This window comes from Zosterops lateralis, assembly GCF_965231275.1.
Source record: "Zosterops lateralis genome assembly, chromosome: 17".
In the NCBI taxonomy this organism is placed as follows: Eukaryota; Metazoa; Chordata; class Aves; order Passeriformes; family Zosteropidae; genus Zosterops; species Zosterops lateralis.
This window is the reverse complement of record NC_139777.1, coordinates 9,110,041-9,117,366: the sequence shown is the minus strand read 5'-3', so window position 1 is coordinate 9,117,366 and position 7,326 is coordinate 9,110,041.

Below are 7,326 nucleotides of genomic sequence, written 5' to 3'. Positions count from 1 at the left end.
CCCTCCTCCTAGTGCAATGTGAGCCAGCTCCGCGACCATGTTGATATCCCTCTCCAATTTTTTCACAACCCTCTTGAACTAGGAGACCACATCGGGACACTTCCTTCAGACATCTGCCTGTGCCCTTCCTAGCAGCTCCCACTGTGGGCTTTGCCTTACTCTGAGGAAAAACAACAAACTGATGTTCGCCCTGAGGTTCTCTATTGCTTCCAGGGTCTTTTCAACAGGGTCCTTCTAGCTCAGACAGCTAATAAACTTCCAGTAATGTCCCGTGATGCCATGGGCTGTGAGGGACATAGATGAGGCATTGCTATACCTCAGTATCATGAAGGACTGATGAATCTCTTTTCCACACATTCTGCAGGCTTTCTTCCCACCCACTGCATGTTTAATATCTCTGACCAACAGCTCCCCACGATACACACCAGTGAGGAGGTCTTGTCCAGGGCCTCACAAATCAGCAGAGGCTGAAAACCATCAAACAATTTCCCTGCAGCTCAGAGTTCCCTCAGGAAATGATACATGTTCTGAGCTGCTTCCCAGGGCTGTTTTGGGCAGGCAAAAAACTTTGACCTCCAGGAAAAACCAGCTGAACTCAGTCATAATGTGGAGAAACCAGGTGTCCTGCTCCCCTGAGACAGAGTAGGATCCACCTTTCCTGATAGACAGGGCTTTTGGTGGCAATGTGGTGGTCATGACTGAGGAGAAGTGGGAGTGGCTATGATGGAGCCACCAGCCCTCTGTTCCACCAGCGCATCATCCATGGCATCAGAGGAGCACGGTGACACTTCTGGTTCATCCTCTCCTCCACCAACACTGCAACACTGATCTTCCTCCCATTTCCTCCTGATTTCCCAAAGCAAAGCAGGAGTCATTGGGTTGGCCAACAGCACAGTTTTTTGGCTTGGCCAGCAAACAACAATAAAAGCCAGCCTGCTGCCAACAATTCATTTCCTGTTGCAGGCCATACCAAAAATAAACTCAGAAGGGAAGCTCCAATGAGAACGAAACACATGGGAGACAACTCAGAGCTCTCAAAACTATATAGGAAATTTCTCTCAGTGTTCACTAAGAGGGGTGATGGCAGTGCCAGAGGGAATTTCATGCTGCATGGGGGGATTGTGAAGGGGTTTGGGTAGCTCCATCAGGATTATAGGGATATAAATATATATGCAGCTGGCACTTCTTGTGGCTACATTACATGTGGGGAAATGGCCATTTCTTTCTTTGCCTTACAAAGTGGATGCAGGACTGCCTTCCCCAGGACACTTGGCTCCAGGGACAGCCAGGCTGGGGACACTGCAATGTCCCCAGGCCATATGGGTGATGTCCTCATGCAGCCACCATCCAGCTGGCACTGGGCTCTCCACTGCCATGCTGTGTGGATCACCCCAGCTGGAACCCTAAAGAGGTGTAGTCACTGCAACACCACCAGAATCATTTCCCATTCCTCACCACAGTCATTGGCGACCTCATCAATATCTCTTGGGGATAGTTGGTGTTTGAGGAGGGCTCTGGTGCTGGTTTAGTGGCAAGAAATAGAAGCCTTTTGCAGGCCATCAGCTGCTGCTTGTGTGCTCTCCCAGTGCCCACCAGCTCCACTCCATGCAGGCAGCACCAAATCCACTGAGCCAAAGATGGGCACTGTGCTCCTGTGGGATAGCAGCTCCAGCATCAGCCCCCAGCAGGAAGGAGAAAGCTGTGCCCCAGGGGTCCCTGTGAGCATGGGTGGTGGCTCTGGGACCCTGCACCACCAGCCCTGGTATGGCATGAACACCTTGATCCAGCACCCGCAGCTTTCCCTTGGAATGGTGGAGCCTCTGAGTGGGTGTTTGCAGCCTTTTCCTTCATGAGGAAATGGGGCAGGGGGGTGGGGAGTGGTTTGTCTCTGCATCCTGTGCCCGAGATGCCACAAAACACAGGACACTGATAAAATACATACTCCAGGACTATATGCACCCACACAAAAATATGTGTGTATATTATACACATAAGTTTTAGAAGTCAATATACATTTCATATATATATAATTTATTCCTGGAATGTATGGGAGTGTATATTATATATAATTTATAAATATATATAAATAAGTTATATATATATATATATAAGTTTTATATAAGTTTTTCTATTTCTATATTTATTTTCGTATATAGACACCTACACTCTCCCATATACTCCGGAGTACATGGTACATATAGTTCCAAACATATAATGTAGATTTATACACTTCTTTAATTTTATGTATACATTGCAATTTTATATATATATACACACTGTATATATATACACACACACAAACACTTATATAGCCACCCATTTTTCTAAGCTCCAGGAGCTGAAGGTGAGGACATTGAGGTCAGGCTCAGCCTGCCCACAGCATCCAGGTGTGGGGAACCAGGCCTCTGAGGGTGCTGCAGCCCTGTGGCCTCATGGCAGTGTCACCCTCTCAACACCATGCCGACAGACCGCGTTTTGTGACGCTGAATCCAGCAAGTGCTGTGCTGGGTATTTCCCTGAGGATCTAGGCTTCAGGGGGCTCCAGCATGGTTTTACAGGGAAGCGGGGCAGCAGGATGTCTGGAAGGGACTTGACCTCCCAGCACCATCCCAGCAGCAGCTCCAGGCTCTGCAAGCAGGACCTGGCACCCCTCTAAAGCCATTTTGTCCCCACGGATGGGCACTCATGGCAAAGCCACAGTCACCTCCTCTGCCCTGTCCTGTGGTCCAATGTGCAGGACAAAAGTAGGGATGCACCTTCAACTCATCGAGACCTCCAGGGCACCTCTGCAGCCCCCACCCGTCTGGCCTGAAGGATGAGCTTCCCATGAATGTGCCTTTAGTGGGGCACAGGGCAGAGTCCTGAGCTCTGTGCAGGGGAGGAGCTGCAGCCGGACCCCCGCTCGCAGGGTGCACACCCACTTTGGCTCCATTTTAAGGTTCTCCCTCACCCCATGGTCTAGTGGAAGTGTTTCCATGCAGAACGCAAATTAATCCTTGGCCGTAATTAACTGCACAGAGCAAAGGGACTTCTAACACACGGAGTCTCCCATTGCTGGGCAAATCCAAGAGCCTGAGCCTTTATTTCAGCCTCTGCAAGCATCATTTGGGAAAAATTCATATTTTTGCAGGAAGAGAACGAGGGCACTCTATCAAAGTGTTTTGAGCGGGAGAGGAGGAATACCCAGGTGGAAGTCAGGCAGAGGCTCTGGGTATCTGATGCATCCCCAGCCTGTGCTCCCGGCCGCATCGCGCCCGCCCGTGTTTAGTCTGTGTGGGAGCACAAATCACTGCGCAATGTCATCGCTCTGCCCGGATCTGGATTTCATTAGGAGCCACATGATCGGCCCTAGCTGCTGCCGGGGGCTGGCCGCGCTCCCCCCGAGGAGCTGCGGAGGATGCAGGGCGGGGGTCGGGGCGTGGGGCTGAATGAGCCCCTTGTCTGCAGCAGAGGAGCCGCAGCCGCCTGGTTGGGATGGGTGTTTTGTCCCTCTGAGGGGCTTGGAGACCCTGAAAATATCCTGAGGGGAAGGGAGTAGAGCCTGCAGTTGTCCCCTGCTCAGTTGGTGACAGTCGGGGCACAGCAAGGGGGACCCCAGAACCCACGAGCTGGGGTCCCTGCCCCTGCCCAAAGTCAGGCTGCTGACACAGAGGGACACGGATGCCAACTGGGCAGCCCCAGCTAAGGGATAGAAGGGGCTGGTTCCAGGCTGCTGCAACCCCTGCCTATACTTTACATCTCTTGCATCCCTTGGATCCTTTACATCCCATTGCAACCCTTACATCCCTTTGCACTCTGAATCCCTTGCAGCCTCATTGCACATCTTGCATTCTTAATAGGCTAAGAGCATTTTCAGCATCCTTTACATTCCTTACATCTCTTGCACCCTTCTCATCTCACTGAATCCCTTATGTCCCACTGCATCTTTTGTGTCCCCTGCAGCCTGCTGTGTCACTTGCATCCCATACACCCTTTGTCCTCACCCCTTGCAGCCCGTAGCTGCTGCACACACCTCTGTCTCATCCGAGGTCATTTTTGGTTATGAAGCCCCTTGCAGCATCCTGGGAGCATCTGCACCAGTCAGCCGGGAGCCTCTCCAGCAGGTCCAGGGGAAGCAGCTCCTGCCCCTTGCCAAGGCTATCCAGGCAGGGTGTTGTCCATGGGATGATACAGATCTGTCACCTCACTTCAAACAGACCTGACACCCTTCTCTCTGCAGGTGGTAAAGACATGAGATGCTCCTGGGCTGCTGAGCCACAATCCATATGAATTTGCCCTGGCTGACCATCCATGTCCCATCCCAGGAGTGATATGCACTCAGCACACATGGCTGCAGCATGTCTTCTGAGTCTCCATGGAGTTTGGCCCAGACAACCAAAGCCTGGACATGTTTTCCAACATGTTTTTAATGATGCATGCTGTCCTTCCAGCCCAGTAGCCCTTGGTCTCCTATCTACACCAGCAGCCAGCCCACAAGAGTGTGCAGGCTTCACCCAGCACCACCGAGAGCCAGTAACCACCTCGATCCAGGTCTTATTTTAGCTGCAGCTCAGGGGTGAAATTCCCGTTCAGATATTCAGCTCCAGAGGCCAGAGCAGGGGAAACACTTTTACTCTGCAGTGTTTAAATTGGAATAAATCCGGTGAGCCTGAGGCTCTGGCAGTTCCAGCCATGCCCTCCCCTTGCCTGAGGGATGAGGTGAGGGCTCACAAAAGGTTAAAGTGGCCTGAAAAAGGAGGGGGCCAGGCTGGAGACAGGTGGCAAAAAGTCACTGCAGTGGGTGACCATGCAGCCAGTGCAGGGTGGAGTCAGAGTGCTGCTGCTGGAGCCCCTACCCCAGAGGGCTGGTGCAGCTCTTGGAGGGTCCAGAGAGGAGTGGAGGAGACTTGAGGAAACCATCCAAGCCAAGCTGGCTGAGGACGGACAGATCCAGCCTTGAGGAGAGGAGCCCCCCCAGAGCTGGTCCTGTGGGGAAGCTGCTGCTTCAGGAAAACTCTGGCTCTAACTCTGGCTCAGACGCCAGCCAGGGACTAACTGCAGGTACTGTGGCTTGGGCTGAGCTGCTGTCCAGTCACTGGCCCTGGGCATCTTGTCCATACCAATGCCATGGACAGAAGAGCCACTGCTGGCATGCTCACCAGCTCTCAGTCCAAGCACCAGATGATGCTGACCTGTCCCTGTCTCCACAATAAAGGCAGCAAAGCCTTGTTTGGTGCAGAATTGGCCAACCATTGGCCTCTTTCAGTGACAGCTGGCTGCCCGGTGACACCACACTCACCAAAGGTTGGGAAGCCACTCCTGGCCCTGGAGTGGTGACTCAGGTAACATGGCAGCTCTCCTAGGGACTTCAGGCTTGGACAGACATCTCCTGCAGGAGGGTGTGTACTCGGGGTTCTCAGGGATTATTCCCCATGGCAATATGCCCCCATGCATTATGCTCCACAGACACCCCACTTCTGTTGTATTTCTTGTCCCCCTGCTTTCACCCATCCTCCTCTGCACCAGCAGCATGGGGAAAGCCCTGCAGCTGCTTTGGGGGCTCAAGAAGTAGCAGCAGGACAAGATCAGCCACAGATTCCCCTGTGCCAAGGCAAGGAACATCCCACTCTCCCAATGCAGAGGTCCCATGGCCATGAGCGCCCAAATGTGGCCTCATCCTGCCCAGCAGGAAGAGTCCCACTGGGCTCTTCCCCAGCCACTCTCACTCTGTGGTGGGGCTGACAGGGTGAGGAAGGACAGGGGAGATTTCTCAGGTCTCTCTGTCCCTTCATAGTTCAATCCAAGCTTAGTTAAGGCTCTTCCTGGGTATCACAACCCAACTGCAGGTTTGTTTCTGCTCTCAAGCCCCTGGTTCCAGCTGCTGTCCTTTTGTCCTTGGTGCTGGCATGCTCTAGGGAGGTCAGGAAGGACCTGTGCTTGCTCTAGTCATGCTGTGTCACCTAAGCTGCTTGTGGCACCACTGCAAACACTACCCCAGCCTGAAGCCAGCCTCCAGAAGCCTCCTGCAAATCCAAACGTACCCTGATGTACTGCCTGCCTGGGCATACAGAGCATGGGACATCCCATGTCACTGTGCTCTCCAGCCCTGGTCCCCACATGTGCCACCCACCACCTCCCCTATATTCCCAGACCCAGCCTGGGGATGCAGATTGTCCCCAACAACTGACCCAGCTGAAGTCCAGCTCACTGAGCTCCTTCCTCCAACCCAAACACCATGTCCCTCTGTCCCCATGGTGCTTGTGCAGGTCCCAGCAGAGGACCCTGTCCCAGCTCCATCCCCACAGAGATCTGCCCTCCTCACCAGCATCCTGGCCCAGCAATGGTCTCAGGGCAAAGCAGGGCCAGGTACCTCATGCAGCACACACCAGCTCAGATCCCTGCCCCAGGAGCCTCAAAATCCCAGCATTTGTGTCGCCAGCCCTGCAGGCTGCAGAGGCAGTGCCCAGAGCTGCTGGACTAATGAGAAATGCATGGGACCCACATCTGGTAGTAATTGAGCCTGGAGCAATGCTGGGAAGGGAGGAAGCACAGATTTCCTTCAGCACAAAGGAAGGGAGAGGAATGTCCGTGGCAGAGCAGAGGCCCTGGCTGCCCCCTCCCTCCACCTTCACAGGGGTGCACAGGCACCAGATGGTGCTTGCTCCCTTGCTGGCACTGTTGGAGTTTCTCTGAGCATATGCTCTCCTCTTCCCTGGGCTGAGCCTCTCAGCTGCCTAGCCACCTCCCTTTCCACCCACAGGGATGCACAGGCACCCCATGGCCACTGACCACAGCCATGGCCACTCAGTGCCAGGGCTTCCTGCGTGGCCTCTTCCCTCCAGCCCACTGCTGCTCAGGGTCCCCACAGCCAGACACCTCCAGGCTTGAAAGCCCCTCAAAACAGCCTTGGGCAAGGAGCAGAACCCCAGTGAAGCCATGAGAGGAGAAAGTCAAGGCAGAGGCTGCACTGTGCCGTGCCCATGAGGCTGTGACACTTGGAGGGGACAAGGCAGGTGGCATTTATGTCCTCACCGGTGCAGGCAGCTGTATCAGGGGAGGCAGCTGGTCTGGTCATGTTTCAGATGAAGTCTTTATCACCATACCTGAGCATCACTGGTTATCAATGGTATTTGGGGTTGTGATGCTGGGGGTATTCCCCAGGACAGCAAAACTCTGTGACAGCAGGTGACACACAGAACAGGACATTTAGCAAAAGCTGCCATCAAATCTTCATGGAGGAGTACAGCAAAGTGTTGAGGATGCTTTCATCCTGATCCAGGATATTGACCCAGTTGAAGCTGGGCAGCACAGCACATAGCTCTGCTTTAAAGGCCTCTTTTTTCCCCA